The sequence below is a fragment of the Lissotriton helveticus genome, chromosome 6 (genome assembly GCF_964261635.1).
Source record: "Lissotriton helveticus chromosome 6, aLisHel1.1, whole genome shotgun sequence".
Classification (NCBI taxonomy): Eukaryota; Metazoa; Chordata; class Amphibia; order Caudata; family Salamandridae; genus Lissotriton; species Lissotriton helveticus.
In genome coordinates, this window is record NC_136067.1 from 1,643,558,712 (window position 1) to 1,643,577,700 (window position 18,989).

Below are 18,989 nucleotides of genomic sequence, written 5' to 3' on the forward strand. Positions count from 1 at the left end.
AGTATATGGTTTGGTTTCCCCCTGGCAACCACTGAGTATTGTGTGCTACTTACCTGTTTCTATTGAAAAGTACTGTGTGCATTGTGTATATCTCCAGCTAGGAGATACCTGAATGCGTTAGGAAGTATATTATAATTAATACATATTTTTATAAATATACTGTGTGGTTCTTTTTCACTTAAACTGTATCTATAAGATTATGTTCTGGTACAGCTACCACTTAGAGAGCTTTCTAAGGTTGACCAAGACCACTAAAAATCACCATAAGTGTTGTCTGGATTGGTGCAAGGTGCCCACTTACATCTGTGTACACCATATATCAAGCCAGCTTCTCACACCCTTGAATCCTGATGTCTCCCAAATCAAGGGAGACAATTACAAATCACAGTTTATTTTAGCTGGACTAGGAGTGCCCAACGAAATGGGACAAAGCAAATATGCAAAAGTTCTGTGTAAACCTTACACAGCAGGAGATCAAACTGATAAACAAGTCAATTAATTTGAGCTTTAGAAATACATTGGAAGGGTTCGCCAATCCAAGTACAGGAAGTAGAAACCAATCAATAAGCACTTTACATAATTATCTCCATGTTTTTATGAATGGCTCAATGTCATCAGTTCAAGGGTCTGCCAATAATCCCATTTGATCTATTATTGGAATTATCTTTTTTTCTTGAACATAAAATATGGTCTCGTTTTTGCAGCATATAGCTTTCAAGACTACTCTTTTCAAAAGTGACAATACGTCTGTGAACAACAACAAAAACATAACCTCAATTTGATAGCTTGTGAGATACAATAGAAACATTTGAGAAAAGCTTTTCCTTGGTTCTGTTTACCAAACAAACGCACCTTTTTCAGAAATGTTATTGAAAAGAAAAACATGCTCCTACGAGATGGGATCATCATTGGGTAAAATGCATAACAGCTGACAGGGTATGTTTCACAGAAAATATAAGAAGGGATTTAACACTACCAATAAGATCTTAATCATTATAATCCCACTTAAAGGCAGGAAAATCTATTTCTTTTGTCTCAGACAGATATAGATCTTTTATGCCTTCTGTATTGCTTACATATACTGCCGCCTTTTACCCAGTTTTACAATTAACTTCAAGGGTCCATTTCAATGTATTATAAGACAATTCTGAGGTCTTAACCATAAATCCTCACTATCGCCCAGCCAGGAAAACTATTCAACTTAATGATATTTTTTTAAAACACTTGAGCAGTTGCACATTCCTATGACAGCACTCAGAAGTAGGTACTTGATTCAGGTACACAGTATTCTAATTCACATTTTGGTTTTTTCATCGGTCATCGAGGCTCATACAAATAAGCAATCGCCTGGCATATGTTTCACAGTTAATACCGACCATCAGAGGAGCTGAAATTTACCTTCGTCAAGATGCTGCAAGAAGTCTGGTGCAGACCACCCGGCCTAGGAAAATCAACACCTGTCTGAGGAGGTGGTTATTTCACTTTCAAGTTACAGTAGGGCTACTTTGGATGTCACTAAGGATTATGAATCTTACATAAGAAGATTGTTTTCCAAATAAAGTCTCTGGTATAAGCAAACACAAAGTATTGTGATGTGAAAAAACTGCAAGTCTCAGAATACACTGGAGGGTCAGAGAGACCATCACTCTTTTTATAAATATGGAAAAAACCTTGTAAAAGGCTAATAACGCCACTCAGAGAATGTCCTGGTAGCGTTTTTAGCACTACATCTATTTCAGTTGATTAACTAGACACATCTGTAGCTGAAAGGTCATTTCAATTACTGGCCTCAGGAGAAATAAATGGTTTCCCAGTTTTAAGTACTGCCAATCAAAGTTTCAAGTTAAACTTTCCTATGATTCTCTAGTCATGCCTTCCTCAGGTCCAGAACTCTATTCCGACGCCTCCTCGTCCGTTCATTATGGGAAAAGCGGAGAGTGCACTCGGCCATTTAAGATCCACAGAGGGGGTAAGACAGGGCTGCATCCTTGCACCGTTTCTTTTCTCCATCTACACAAACGGTATAGGTAAACATCTTGAGGGCGCAGCCTTGGACGTCCCCGTATTCACAAATCAGCAACGATTACCAATTTTAGCATATGCAGATGATGCAGTCTTAATGGCAAGAACCGGATTGGGGGTTCAGTGCCTGATATTGGCCTACTCGGCTTTGATGTGTTCATTGGAGCTACAGGTCAATCAGTACAAATCATTCAGAATTGTTGCTTGGGCAGGGAAACGCGAGAAAATACCAACCTTTTTCATGGAATCCAGGAAAATTGAAGTAGTGGAGTTGTTTCCCCACCTAAGTATACTTTTTTTATAAAACTCAATCATGGGCTAGACTGGTGGAGGGAAGAGCAATGCGGATGGAGAGGAACTTAATGGCGCTAAAAGAATTTTCAAAAAGGTTGGGAGTAAAACCCCTAATTCCCATGAAAAAGATTTACCAGGCCAAAACCAAGGCTGCAGCCTTATATAGGGCAGGCGTATGGGGGTTGGCACCTAGTAACTCCCTTCAGTCTACAGAAAATAAAAAAAATGTAATCTTTTACCTCGCTCCTTCAGTCTTACTCCAACTATGTTTTTCACACAGAATTGGCCCTACCCTATGTTATGAATACCATTAAACTGGCCCCTCTTCTTCTTTGGCTTTCCATCTAGCGAAGGGACACTGTTCCACTTCCTCAGAATATTATAAATAATATCTTACACTCAGGAAATTATGGCAGGATCAGATGGTTAAAGTGTGTAGAGAAGGAACTGAAGGCTATCAGTATGAACTATCTTTTAATTATCCACCCACCTGAATGACTATATGGAGATGTAGACTGATTGACACATTTATGTCGCGGGCTCGATATCAGAGAATGGAAAGAAATTATCAAACACGGTCAGCTCTCCTGTATGAATGAATTCCATCGGTACATGAGGGAGGCTATTTCTACTTGACTGAGGTCACTTTACCACACCACAAATTTATTTTAATAAGATTTCGCCTTAACCTGATCGCGTTGATGATTGGTTATCCAAGGAAGAAATTTAAACATTCTGAACTCTCCATGGGCCCATGTGATAACCATTCACCCCATAATGATCTACATGTCTTATTTTTCTGTGGTTATTATCGCCAGGAAAGACAGAATTTTATTGTCCCGATTTGTAAAGCCCATCATTTTAGATCTTGTGGTGTAGCACTGTATTTTTTTTACATCACTTCCAAATCCTTTTGTATGCTTTTCACTGCATCATTGACAAGCAGACCTATAATCTGCAAATGGGACTGTCTTTTCATATTAATTGTTTTAACCTGGTGTCAATGAGATAATGTACATGTGGATGAAATAGTAAATGAGATTATTCTTCTAATTCTTTAACTGCTTAATTCATGTTTTATTGCACCATGTTTTTAACTAATGAAATCTGATATACTTTTATGATCTTATGTATGTACGGTCGAATAAAGACTTGGATTGGATTATGAAACTTACATAAGAAGATTGCTTATATCAGAGAATTTTGTTGGAAAACAAACACAAAGAATTGTGATGTGAAAAACTGCAAGTCTCAGAATACACTGGAGGGTCAGAGAGACCATCACTCTATTTTTATAAATAGTGAAAAAACCTTGTTAAAGGCTAATATCGCCACTCAGAGAATGTCCTAGTAGTGTTGTGGGCCCTACATCTATTTCAGTCGATTAACTAGACACGTCTGTGGCTGAAAGGTCATTTCTATTACTGGCCTCAGGAGAAATAAATGGTTTCTCAGTTTCAAGTACTGCCAATCAAAGTTTCAAGTTAAACTTTACTATGATTCTCCAGTCATGTCTTCCTCAGGTCCAGAGTTCCAATATGTCGCCAACTTGAAATGCGAAAAGCATGGATTGATTTCCTTTTACTTCTGTACCCACCCCCACATTCAAGCATCACAGTAACACTGCCCTACGGGTTATTAATTACAACAACAAAAATTGTGTTAAGAGATGAAAATGTGTCTTGCCAAACTAACCCATCCACCGTACACATACCTTGAAGGAATAACACAACCCACAACTAGAAACCAGCTAGGGGGAAAGAGGTGAAGTTATGTAATTAGAATTAATCTTCGTTCAAGTGTTAAACCACCAAATAGAATCCTTTCACACTCACTTTCTTTTCCAGGATGAGGGGAGCGCAAATACTCAGCAAATCATCCCACGGAAGCCATTGTGCACTAGCTTTCCACATCAAAGTCATCACCCAAAATACCAAACCCATAACCTGAGAAAAGATGCACAATATTTCCGAGATAAAAATGAAATCAAGTTTTTTGCTACACCCAGTGAATTAACTCCCTCATCTCCCACAACATTGGAAAGACAGTCTTGTGACTGGCTCAAAACCATCAAAAAGCAGTTCACAACATTCTGACTTGAAGCATACACATCTACAGTTATACAGTCAGCTAATGTATCCCTTTTCAAAGCAGAGGCAGGTTTGCAGGGCTGAGTAGGGGACTCGGGTAACACTACTAGACGGCATAGACTGAAAATAATAAGCGACTATAAACACCAAGTCAGAATAGGAAACATTTTTACATCCAGGACACCTTGGCATCTTGGGGCAAGAGTGTGAGAGTGAGAAAGTGAGAGAGAAGAGAGAGAGAAAAAATATAGGAGGAGCTGGCTAGAATGCTTATGTCGAGCTGGCTATGTATCACGGTATCTTGGAATACATAGTTGAACCTTACTTATGCTGCAAGTGGCCTTTTTGGACGGTGTAAATTAAGTCAATATAGCTCACCATCAAAAATTCGAACCTCATGTGAAGAAAAATATCAAGAAATACCTCACCCCAGCTATTATTCAAAATGCCAGGAATGTACACACTTGCAGCATCTAGGGTGACCATCTATCAATGTTTTTCACAGACTGTTCAGTATTATGGTATTGCGTTTGTGAAATCCTGAGTTGTCAGTAATTTTCAGCATTAGAATGAAAATGATAACTGATCGGGCTCTAAGGACATTGCGCCCTTTCACAATTAGACCGTTAACTATTTTTCTGTCAATTTGACAGATAGGTAGAAGTATGCAGGTCATGCTCTCCCCAGGTGAAGTTTTTTCCCCCAAAAAAAGTTTTCTTGAGGGCAGGAACAGCAACGTAGGCCGCTACTGATAGTGTCTAGGCAGCTGAAGAGAATGAGCATGCCTCCTTTTCCACATCTCCCTTTTTCCTTACTACTCGCAGCAGCAGTCTTTAGATGCATGCATGCATACGTTTCTCTCTGAAGAAATATATGGAGGCCCATCCCTCCTTGAGTGTAACAACAGTACAAGTCCCTTTGAAATGTGCAATGCATCTCCCCTGACTTAATCATTACAGATTTCAGCAGGCAGCATCTGGATAGCAGTGCAAAAATAAAGTTGCCATGGCCGTTTGAAACACTCCTTGATGCGTTCTTAGACCGAAGCCTATGCTAAAGACATTTTAGGAACATTCAGAAAGGTGACCCAGGAATGCATTCCGTCCAATACTGACCATTATCTTTGCGGCTTGTAACTCACATTTTCTGGCTTTCTATCTGCTGGCTTTATTTGTTTTAGGCTGTCCAGCTAGAGTTCATCCCTCCCATTGCCCAAACCGTGTTCACTGTATTTCTCCTTGAACTCATCTTGTTCTTATCTTGACACATTTGCCGTGCATTCAAAGACAGAGGTCAAATGTCAAACTGTCTTCCGTGGGAGCTTGGTGGTTTCTTTTCTTTCTCTGCCTTAAAAGTGAGAAAAATGTGACAATCTTGCCGAGCAGCCATGTAAGAGGAGAGCGTGTAGGATGGGTTTGTTTTTAGCAAACACAAAAAAAAAAAGAACTGTGCTGATGTTTCAGAATATATCAAAATTGGAAGACACACAAAAACCAAAAGTGCCCCTGTTATCAACTATGAAAGCCAGTCACCTACATTAGTGAGTGATTACTCAGTTCAGGGTGGTTTCTGTGTCCCAGATACAGGGTGGTTTCTGTGTCCCAGATACAGTAAATAGGAGCCATGGGCTATTTACATAAAAGAACGGAATTGTCTCACACATCCCCAGGGTGTTATGCTTCATCACTGGCCATTCCGCGCTTGCCAGAGAATTCTCTAATGGTGGGTGGGCCCTCGTCGTAGGCTGAAGGGATGTTGAGAGGAGTTGGGGATTCAGACAAAATAAAAATCATGTGCACCCACTCAAAATGAAACTATGCTTTTATTAAGGGGGTGGTGAAGGGATGGGTAAAACAAACAATACGACGTTAATTTCCACCCACGTTCTGTCACTGACATGATATCGGGAGGAGACGCATCAGTTATGGACAGATTAGTACTACACAGAGTCAGGAATGCATTGTTGAGTATTTTACCAGAGTCCAGGGAGGAATGGCCTGATTTGAAGCCACTCGCCTTGATAATTCAATCATCTGATGATAATCATCTAGTTTCCCGGCTTTATCATCTTACCCAAACTTTGCAACAACCGAGTCGTGAGAAACAGATATCGGAGAAATATTCGCTGATGATGTTTGGACCTTCTGCTGCTCTCAAACAATATTCATAGAGTTTATCTTACACCAGCTTTCTTAAAAAAGACACCCGGAGGCTGCTGGTACTTGTCCTAAATGTGCGGGAGAGGGAGCTGACTTTGCACACATGACGTTGAACTGCATAGTGATACAGAACTATTGGACAGATGTGTTCCTACACATTTCTTTAATGGTGGAACAAGTGCTCAACCCCACCCCACTTTTAGCCTTACTGGGATATGTTAAACCACTTAAAAAAGTATCAGGCGATTTACTGCAATGTTGTTGATATTGGCTAAGCGCCAAATTTCCTTGAATTGGGGTAGAACAAATCATCCGACCATAAAGGGTTGGCTTCAGGATTTGCAATACTGCCACACAACAAGCAATGACTACGCTACGTTATTGCAGTTGCAGTCCAGGCCCAGAGACATATGGCAGCCGCTTAAAGATTACTTGCAAACATTTCTCCTCACAGAAGCTGTAGAGTAATATTTTTTATTTACTCATTATTATTTTCGTCACAGGACTGAATGGCAATACCCAAGTGCAAGAAATGGAGCAGGATGCATTCTATGGTAGATAGTTTGGTAGAAACCACTGTATATTTAACTGATGATCTAGTGCATTTACAAGACTACCCATACCCTGGTCATAGATATACCTTCCGTGATAATGATTTTTTATTCGAAGTTTATTACAATGTCATTCACACACACTCGGTGCACATGCATACATACAATACCAGTTTCGAATCGCTGGATAAGACAAAATGGTTTCGCTCTTTTTCAATTACAGGGTCCCTTACTTCGGGATATTCACACCTCATGGAGGAGCGAGATGAGGGGAGCCTAGTAGTTACACATTTGTCAAAGGTCTCTCCCTGCGGCAACACCTAGTTCTGCGGCTTTGCTTTCCTCCCGATGCTGCAAAATATCAGAATCAGTATAAATAAAGCACTTTTGTTTTGTAATTCTGAAGTGTGGAGGAAACAAATATTTGAATAGGATTAAAACACATCAATACAATAGGTGATGACATTTGCACACACTATCGTTTATGTGCGGTAAAACCGTACTTCAGTGCAAATGTAATGGTCAATTCAATTGAAGATCTGTTGTCTGTAATGGCAGTGCTTTACCACTTCATGCATACTCCACACTACGCTACTCCACTCTATGCCACGCCACTCCATTCAGTGACACTCCACTCTAAGATACTCTATGACACACCACTCAACTCCACTCCAATCTATTCAACTCACTCCACGACACAACACGTCACTCCACACTATGCCTCTCCACTCAACCCACTCCACTCCACTCTACCCCCGTCCACTCCAATGTACCCAATATACCACGCTCTACTTCGTTACAATCTACCACAATCTACTCCACTCCAATCTAACCCACCCAAACTACCTTGCTCCAACCAATCTACTCTCCCCAGTCCAATCTACCCCACTTCAATCTACCCCACTCTGATCCAATCTACTCACCTCCAATACAATCTATCACACCCCACAATATGCCCCACTCCAATCTACCCCACTCCAATGAATCTAACCCAATCACCCCCCACCCAATCTACCCCACTCTGCCCAAATTTACCGCACTCCACCCCAATCTAGCACACTCCGATCCATCCCACTAATATACCCTCATCCACCCCACTCCAAAGTACCCCAATCCAACCCACACACCACTCTAATCTACCCCACTCCACTCAAATTACCCCAGTCCAAATTACTCCACTCCATTTCAATTTACCTCACTCCGCCCCAATGTAACCCAAGCCAATTTACCCTTATCGAAAACAGCAATACTCTCACACACAAACAAGGTATAACATAGGTAACACATTAGTAAGAAAAAACAATTATAGCCAAAGAAAGCAGAAGCAGGTGTCCTAGTGTATCTTAAACGTAGGTAGTTTAATTCAGTCCACAATCAGCCGACACGTGTTTCGTCGTGTGGGTGTAATTAACACGACTCTTCAGGGCTGAGAACAAAACACAACAGCATGGGTCTAGAATTGTTCGTAGCGTACAGCACAATAAATATGTACAGCAATAGTGACAAGGTGACTGGCGTGTCCACCTTTAAAGTGCCATTTATCTCCCAAAGAATTGGATGGGATAGAAGTGACTCATGTGATAAAGTGACTGTCCTAGGCGAGGGGGGAAACCTCATTTACATGTAAAATCATGCAAAATTAAGAAAATTATTGCGACAGTATCCAGTCGTATTGACGATTTGTGTGTTCTATAGAGGCCTGTGCCATACAACACATAACCACAAAACTGCAGATCCAACATCTTGACGGTCTAACAAACCAGTGATACACGTATGATCGTGAGGTGAAGTGATAATGAAAAAAGTTAAAAAGTGATACCATGCAAATTTGCGGTGCATCTGGTAAAAAAGAGGCAAAATTGAATTAGAGGGTCAAAAGTGCCTACCTGTGGCACAATATACGAGTTTATAGGTCCAAAGAGTGTAGGATCATGAGGCGTCTAAATTAAGGTAAAGGAGAAACGCAAAGCATCAGCAAAAGTAGTGCTGATGAAGGGCTAACATCATCAAAGGAAGAAGCAAACAGCAAGGAAAATGACCTTACCAAAATTTTCTATTCTGGTTCATGACGTAGTATACCTCCAGACACTTAGTATCGAATTTTCCCAATCCGGAACACCCCGGGTACGTGGGTATTCTAATGATATAACACTGTATGGAAAAGGAACCACGTGTTGAAATTAATACACGTGTCCAAAATGTGAATGATTGTTTGTATCTGTCTATCATGTCACCGGAAATGAAAATTACATAAAGTACCTCAATACGTGTGTGTATCAAGCTGGAACCGGGAGGGGATCCACTTCCCGCTCTCGAAGTTCTCGGTCTACAGAAAATGAGAAACCGAAGAAGCGGTTAGGACAGCATGAAGTATTGCGCTGTCTGATTATCAGGATCGTAAAATTACGCGATCCTACATGATCATATAACGGACATAGATCACTACGGGTGTGCGCCTAACACTCACCAGATCTGTGGCATCCCTCCTCCTGTGTTTCCCGGTCGCCGTTTTCCAAGTTACGGACACCTGACCGGACACAGGAAGTGCTCTTTAAGCGATTTATTCTTGAAAAGACTAGACCATGAACGCGAGTAAAGGAGTGTAAGTGAAGCCGCCATATTGGAAAACTCGGACTCAGGAAATTAAGTGAGAGTTGTAAAAGCACATGAAGAATACCCCACATGCGATCGCAATTTGAGAGTATTAAGCCAAATTTACTAGTTAGTGTAACAGCTAATCGAAAATCTTCTGATATATATTATTTCATAGAGTTTGTATAATTATATGACCCAGCTCCTTTTGTAATAGGATGCTGGTTGACAGAAAAAAGGTTAACCTTCGCTAATGGTTTCAGGAAACATATTTTGAGTCTAGTAACAGAATATTGAAATAGAGGTTTCATTCCATTGCAAAATATTGGACTTGGCAGTACTTATGGCGCGCCCAGTCTGATCTTGACTTGTAAATAACTCAAATTATCTTACATTCAAAAGTGGGTGTTAAACCCTCACCCTAGTGCATGCAGTGACATGAAGCAGAAAAACGTAGTACCTAAGTACTCAATACTGAACATGTCAATAATTCATCATTTATCATCTCCAAACTCGAAGGTATTCCAATACATGACCTTACTGTACTATTTAACTTATTGTGGAAATCATGAGTACATGGAAATATATGATTTACAATTCATTCTTATTTTCAAAGGTAAATGCCTGTAAGAGAATAACGACAATCTGTATAATTTCGGTATACATATTGAAATTAGTAAAGGGAAAAAGTGGCCCTAAACCATCAGTTTCCCAGAAAGAATTGTAATTCCTGATCGAAATTAAGCCCGTGTTCCACGCACTGCAAGCGCATGATCCACATCGCTTCCTTTCGTCTCAGTGTAAGCTCTCTATTACCACCTCTAATGTTCAGTGGAATCACATCTATACCGAAGAAACGCACTTTGATATCATCATCCAATGGTTGACATTCAGCTACATGCAAAGCTACTGGGTATTTAGGGTCTCTTCTTTGTATAGCTCTCATGTGTTCTGCAAGTCTGTCTTTCATAGCCCTGATGGTGCTGCCAACATAGCATTTGCCGCAATGGCATTCAATGATGTAGACAACAAATTTGGTTGAGCATGTAATGTTCTGCTTGATGAAGAAAAACCAAAGGTGGTGATGGACGGAGCGTTGACAATACAAACACTCACCCCCAGTCAACTGATCTGGGTTTAATCCATCACCGTTCTTTAGCTCACTCCGCCACCCCAGTTCAGACATGGCCATATGCAAATCAGTCTGACCCTGTGCCTCATGGGAACAGTCCAGCCCGAACTGCCAAGCCATGTCTTCCCTGGACCGGAATCAAGCTTCCCAGGACCGGTTTCTGGCATTACAGCCGTCTTCAGCCGGGCTTGCTTGACTCCAGTGGCAAAGTGAGCAAGGGACTCACGTCTGAGCATACCCTGCCAACTTAGGGCGAACAAAGAAAAACCAAAGGTGGTGATGGACGGAGCGTTGACAATACAAACACTCACCCCCAGTCAACTGATCTGGGTTTAATCCATCACCGTTCTTTAGCTCACTCCGCCACCCCAGTTCAGACATGGCCATATGCAAATCAGTCTGACCCTGTGCCTCATGGGAACAGTCCAGCCCGAACTGCCAAGCCATGTCTTCCCTGGACCGGAATCAAGCTTCCCAGGACCGGTTTCTGGCATTACAGCCGTCTTCAGCCGGGCTTGCTTGACTCCAGTGGCAAAGTGAGCAAGGGACTCACGTCTGAGCATACCCTGCCAACTTAGGGCGAACAAAGAAAAACCAAAGGTGGTGATGGACGGAGCGTTGACAATACAAACACTCACCCCCAGTCAACTGATCTGGGTTTAATCCATCACCGTTCTTTAGCTCACTCCGCCACCCCAGTTCAGACATGGCCATATGCAAATCAGTCTGACCCTGTGCCTCATGGGAACAGTCCAGCCCGAACTGCCAAGCCAAGGGCGGTTTCTGGCATCTTTGTTCGCACTAAGGAGTTGCAATGGGTTCAAAAGTCTCTCCTACGTTTGCTAACTTATTCATGGGGGCATTGGAAGCTGATCTGATTTGGGGTGCTAAGGGTGCAGAGTTTATCGACTCCGTGATTTTCTGGGGCCGTTATATTGACGACTGTTTTTTATTGTGGTCAGGCTCTGATGAATCACTACTTTCCTTTTTTAACTACCTGAATACGAATACGTGGGAGATTAGTTTTACCATGCAAAACAGTAAGACAAGCATGGAATTTCTGGACTTAGATGCCTCTAGCTCTCATCCACCACACCAGATACAATCAATTCCTTATGGTGAATATTTAAGAGCGAGACGCAATTGTAGTGAACAGACAGAGTTTGAAAACTGCGTGACCAATATCAGAAGTAGATTTCTGAGAAGAGGTTACCCTTATGAAACTCTATGTAAGGCTGAAAAAAGAATCAAACGGACCAAAAGGCCAGATTGTTTAAAGAAACGCACGGAGGCCAATCCTCCAACCAACAAGTTAGACTCATCACAGAATTCAATGCAATACACCAAACGATAAGGAAAAGTTTCAATAAGCATTGGAACATCCTTACAACAGATCCCTCTCTGAAAGAAATTTTACCGACGAGACCAGCAATCACATACAGGAAGGGACATACTTTGAAAAACAAACTGAGCCCTACTGTTCCTCTCAAAGCTGCTACCCCTAACTGGTTAACGACACGCAGCTTGGTTTTTTTTCGTTGTGGTTTTTGTTCCATGTGTAGATGGGGCAAACATGGGACCAAATCCTTTAAGGGTTTTGATGGTACTGTATATAACATCAAGCAGAACATTACATGCTCAACCAAATTTGTTGTCTACATCATTGAATGCCATTGCGGCAAATGCTATGTTGGCAGCACCTTCAGGGCTATGAAAGATAGACTTGCAGAACACATGAGAGCCAAACAAAGAAGAGACCCTAAATACTCAGTAGCTTTGCATGTAGCTGAATGTCAACCATTGGATGATGATATCAAAGTGCGTTTCTTCGGTATAGATGTGATTCCACTGAACATTAGAGGTGGTAATAGAGGTGGTAATAGAGAGCTTACACTGAGACGAAAGGAAGCGATGTGGATCATGCGCTTGCAGTGCGTGGAACACAGGCTTAATTTCGATCAGGAATTACAATTCTTTCTGGGAAACTGATGGTTTAGGGCCACTTTTTCCCTTTACTAATTTCAATATGTATACCGAAATTATACAGATTGTCGTTATTCTCTTACAGGCATTTACCTTTGAAAATAAGAATGAATTGTAAATCATATATTTCCATGTACTCATGATTTCCACAATAAGTTAAATAGTACAGTAAGGTCATGTATTGGAATACCTTCGAGTTTGGAGATGATAAATGATGAATTATTGACATGTTCAGTATTGAGTACTTAGGTACTACGTTTTTCTGCTTCATGTCACTGCATGCACTAGGGTGAGGGTTTAACACCCACTTTTGAATGTAAGATAATTTGAGTTATTTACAAGTCAAGATCAGACTGGGCGCGCCATAAGTACTGGCAAGTCCAATATTTTGCAATGGAATGAAACCTCTATTTCAATATTCTGTTACTAGACTCAAAATATGTTTCCTGAAACCATTAGCGAAGGTTAACCTTTTTTCTGTCAACCAGCATCCTATTACAAAAGGAGCTGGGTCATATAGGAGGGCAAGATGGCCGCTAAGCTGCTGTAGAGAGTAGTCGCACTTACTCCCTCTCCTGAACCACGGAATATGTGGCTGGCAGTTTGAACAGATATGCTGTTTTTTCAAGGACTTGGCAAATTCCAGAAAGAAGGACGCACTGGCACTCTATCTCACGCAGCTAAGGTAGTACGAAAATCCCTCTCTACAACTTTCGTCATCCTCGGGAGGCACTGGAGGAATTTGTGCGCTCGAGGGGACAGAGTCAGGGCACCCGTGGAAATGGCACATCGCTCAGGTGCAGTCCCGAAGCTCCCAACTACAAGTAAAAAAACTATCCCTGCAAGCAGCACCCTCCAAAAACCCCAGCAGCCCAAGAAGGGGGAGAAAACAGAGAAAGCTGGCAAAGATAAAGTGGATAAGGCAGCAGCGCAGATAGGCGCTCCCGGCACCAAAGGACAACAGCAGCGGCACTCGCAGTCGGATGGCGGCGCGCCTCCTAAGGAAGGCAGAGGTTGGAAGCATGCGATCACCGCCGCTGCCAACAAAGATCCGAGGCAGCTTACCGTTACGGAGGCTTTTGCGGGCAGAATCCAACCAGTGAATCAGGTTTCCGAGGCCTCCATGGAAGTGAACGCTGGAGCCGCGCTCACCGTCCTCGAGGACGCAAGCACGGCGGTTGCCAAGCAACAGGAGCTCCTGTTGCACACGCCTCCCGCGGAAGCCGCGCTGGGAAAGGAGGACACAGAGAGCACAGCCACGGTGAGCGGAGGGGCGCTGGAGGAGGCAGGGGCAGGCTTGAGGGGCACAGAAAAGTATAATAATTACCAAATGCTAGAAGCCTTGATGCAGGTCGATCTCGCTCCCCCCCCCTGGAGGGAATAATACACTGCTGCAGACTGCGACCTGGGGAAGTATGAAAAGTGTTGAAAGTCGTGCCTCCAAGCAGGGGCATAAGGGGACCAAGGAAAGGAGAGTTTGATCCCCAGAAGGGGAGAAGTTCTATTCAGTAACTGAAGGCTCTGATTCCTCACAAGTGCGTACAGAGGAGGAGGGTAGTGCTACAGAACTATCTACCGAGTCAGAGTCAGAGGGATCCTGCTCTAGCGCTTCTAGAGGCAAGAAAACACAGAAGAAAAGGAGATCAGTACTAAGACGGGATAGGGACAGATCGGCATCTAGTATAAATAGGAAACTACTTTGGGACTACGGCAATACCTCTAAAGGGTACCAGGAGCAGTATGTAGAAGAGGGGGTGGTTACTCATGCCATTCACGCCTCTCAAGATACCAATGCTGAATCTACATCACATGCTACATTAGAGGGAATGTTTAATATGCTGAATCAAATGCACGCAGAGGACAGAACTGAAAGCCGGAGAGCCAGACAGGATACTAAAAAAATCCAAGCAAGTATTAGGAAAATGAATAAAAAGTATGAAGAAGTAGAAGAGAGAGTTGTCCAAGTGGAAGAAAGGACTGGCAGGCTGGAGGACGAGGTAACAGACTGGCAGATGTACAAAACGGAGCAAGGGAAGGTGGTCGAGGACTTGCAATGGAAGCTGGAGGACTTTGAGAACCGCCAGCGGCGGAACAACCTGAGACTTCTTGGCCTGGAAGAGGGGGGTGGAAGGGAAGGATCCAAGAGGGTATGTGGTCAAGTTCCTGAAAGGAGCATTCCCAGAGGCGCAGTGGCAATGGGAATCTGAAGTTCAGAGAGCTCATAGATTTCCACTTACGCAGAAAAAGCCAAGAGGTGACAACCAGGACTCATTGCCGAGGGCTATGCTAGTCTTTTTTGGGAATTTTCTCGCCAGGCAGGAAATCATGGAGACGGCTAGACCAGACAAAAAGAGAACATTTGAGGGGGTTACTTTTTTTTCAAGGCCAGACTTCTGTCACGCGACAGTTGAACGGAGATGGAAGCTTAGGCAATTAATTACTCCTTTCCAGCGACAGGGATCTGAAGCATACTTGATGTTTCCCGCAAAATTAAAAGTCATTACAGGGGGTCGCGTCAGAATTTTCTTTTCCGAAATTAAGGCAGGCGAGTACCTTGCAGAGATCATGGAGAATCAAAAGGGAAGGAATAATAGAGGCAAGGAGCCAGCCAAGGAAGCATAGTGAAATGTATTGGATATGCCAGTAGACCAGGTGGAGAGGGAAATGAGGGGAGGAGGGGGAGGCGACGCTACAACAGTGAGCGTCACACATAGGTCATGATTGACCTATTTGCCTGTAGTAGGGGGGGGTAGGCAAGGGGGGGGCTGAAGGGGGAGGGAGGGGGGGTGGTGATGAATTATGGACATGTACAGCACAAGAGAGGATGATACATAGGAACAAACCGGTATTAGATACATCAAGAGGAAGGTGACTGGTTAGTTCACTTTTTAAAATCAGATGGTGTTAAAAATTGCTTCTATTAATATCTGTGGGCTAAACGAAGGCGAGAAAAGGCAGAAGGTGGCAGCGATGCTTAGGTTACTGAAGCTGGATGTTATATGCTTTCAGGAGACACATTTGAGGGGTAAGGATAAATACCTTATGGATCAGCTTGGCTATGAGGTCTTAGCACATACGCAGCAGGATACCAAAACAAAAGGCGTTGCTATAATTGCTAAAAAGGGAGTCTTACAGGTAAAGAAGAAAAAGGAAGATGATGGGGGAGATGGGTCATGATCGAAGGGGAAACATCTGCGGGGTGTTACACTATTGTCTCCATATATGGCTCAAACGACGATGATCCCGAAGTATTTGACTTCCTAGATATGGAACTAGCCCTCTGGCCAGAACCCGTGATCTGCTGTGGGGATTTTAATGTTAATGGCTTGTTAGGGTTGGGTCTGTCGGGAGGGGGGGCTCAGGGGGATCGTAAAAAGAAAACACGTAGGGCTATTGGCAATTTAATATATCACAATGCACTGGTAGATGTCTGGGCAGCCAACAATCCAACTGGGACAGGCAGTACTTTTTATTCTGCTCCTCATAGGGCGACAGCTAGATTAGATTACTTTTTGGTTTCCAGCTCACTAGTTTCTGATATACAAATAGAGAGGCTCCCTCGCGTCTTCTCAGACCACAATCCATTAGTATTAATTATCCCCCAGAACCCTAGGGGAGAACACAAAGAGTATAACTGGACGTTTGAGAGAGGGTTACTTAGGGAAGACGACTATGTGACCAAGATGAGGACATGGATTAGGCAGTTCTGGGAAGGGAATAGAGGTACGGCATCTGCGGGGATGGTCTGGGATGCTTTTAAAGCAGGGGTAAGGGGGGAAACACTGGCCTATACACTCCATAGGGGTAAAAGGGAAAAATCAGCATTAACTAAAAGACTTAAGGACTTGATGGAACTGGAAGAGCAACTTATTCGAGCAGTCATTAGTCAAGAACCACTGGAGGAGAACTTACTGGAGATTGAGCTGAAAAAATCTGAGGCTAGTGAGAGCTTGGCAAGTAAAGCAGCAAGTAATTATTTGACGAAAAAGGAAAAATGCTACGAATTTAATGAGAGGGTAGGCAATCTCTTAGAAGTCCGTATTAGACAAAATATGGCAGCTGGTGAAATAAAAGAAATTAAGGATAAAGGGGGAAGGGTGGTGAATAAGGTAGAGGATGTGCGGGAAGTCTTTAGGGAGTTCTACTCTGATCTATATGATCAAGACCTGGGTAATGTAGAGGCTGAGATAGAGGATTATCTAACAGGTATTCCACATGAGGGGCTGAGTGATGAGAGGAGAGAAGCACTGGAGATGCCATTGACATTGAAGGAAGTTCAAAACGCAGTAACCAAACTCCCCTCAGGGAAGGCAGCAGGGCCTGATCAAATCCCGGCAGAGTTCTATAAAACCTTCTGGGACACCCTGGGGATTGATATGCTGGAGACACTAAGGCAAGCACAGAGGGGGGAAGCTATCCCTCGGTCCTGGGCCGGAGAAAACATAATAGTAATTTTGAAAAAAAATAAGCCACATTTGGAGCCAGGGTCGTACAGGCCAATTACACCTATGAACGCTGACGCAAAAATGTATTCTAAGACACTCTCACAAAGGTTAAGTAAGGTGATTGAGGGCTTAGTCTATGGAACACAGCATGGCTTTATACCAGGGAAAGGGACCACCCAGCACACAAGACAGATGGTCACCATCTTGGATGCAGCAGGAGCCACGGGGGACCCTGTTTCAGCTATTTTCTTAGATGCAGAAAAGGCCTTCGACAGGGTCTCCTGGGGGTATCTATGGAAGGTCTTGGATTGGTTTGGTATGGGGGTAGGTTTTATTAAGGCCATACAGGCTCTCTATGTGGAACCTATGGCAAAAGTGAGGATAAACAGAGGGTATACTGCCGAAATACGAATAAGGCGTGGCACACGGCAGGGCTGTCCGGCCTCGCCACTTCTTTTTGCGTTATATCTGGATCCCCTTCTGCGTAAGCTGGTAGGGAACACCAATATCTGTCCGGTAAAGCTACATAGCCATGAGTATAAAATACTCGCCTACGCAGACGACGTGGCGGTGATCACGCCAGATCCGGAATCGGCAATTACAGAAATAGAGCAGGAGGCCGTAGCCTTTGGTGGAGTGTCGGGCTATTCCCTAAACAAAGAAAAGACACAGATAGTACAGAATAATTTGGTCAATTATCAGGACATAAGAGTGGTTCCAGAAGCTACGTACTTAGGAGTAAAAATCACAACTGACCTAGATAGGCTAGTGGAGATAAACATGGGTCCCTTGCTGGAAAAGGTAAAAGAGAATACTGAAAGGATTAACAATCTGCATCTGACCCTGATGGGTCGTATTAACGTAATAAAGATGGTAACATTCCCGAAGTTCCTCTATCTGTTTAGAGCCATCCCGTTACTTTTTGACAACATATGGTTTAATAAACTGGAAGCAATTTTGAATAAGTTTATATGGGCTCAGGGGAAGACAAGGAGAGCCTATCGATACCTAAGATTTTAGGCTTTATTACTGGGCTGCTGCCCTGCAGTACTGTCAGGGGTTGATAGGAGGGGGAGGCTCAGGACATACAGTGGAGGGCGGATCGGGATTCACCAATGTTTACACTACACTTTTGGGTGAGGGGGCAGAGAATGGGCTTTTAAATACAATTGACTTTAGCTATTTTAAGCACACACGATTCAAGACTTTAACGGCGGCCTATAGGGTTTGGAAAGGGGTTACAAAGAAAATTGGCCTAGGAAGGTATAATAATTATACACGACTGTATACGAACTGTTCACTACCAAGGGACATCTTTAGGGACATTACAATGAGGGACTGGAATAGCAAGGGGATTGTGAAAGTGGGCAATTTATTGGATAGCCAGGGGAGTATATTACAGTTTGGGGAGCTACAAGCAAAGTTCGGGCTAGATCCTCGCAGTTTTTACAAGTACTTGCAAATCAGAAGCTTCCTATCGCAAAAACAGGGGGGGCCTGTAGGGCTGGGTCAATGTAAAATCATGGAGTATATAGAAGGCTCTAATATGTGCACCATCAGACAGTTGTATGCGGAGCTGAAAGCAAGTAAAATTGATGATAGGGGGAAATATGCTCTAAAATGGATAGAAAAACTGGGGGCAGATTCAGAAAGCTTTCAGTTATCTCTGGATCTGGGAAGAACGGTGCTATGTTCAGCTACTTTACAATCCCAACATTTTA

General features: G+C 42.9%; 1 protein-coding gene across 2 annotated transcripts in view; it reads right to left on the bottom strand.

The window, feature by feature from the left end:
- Positions 1 to 18,989, bottom strand: part of MTIF2 (mitochondrial translational initiation factor 2) — a 348,454-nt gene that overhangs the window by 321,372 nt on the left and 8,093 nt on the right. The window lies entirely within an intron of this gene.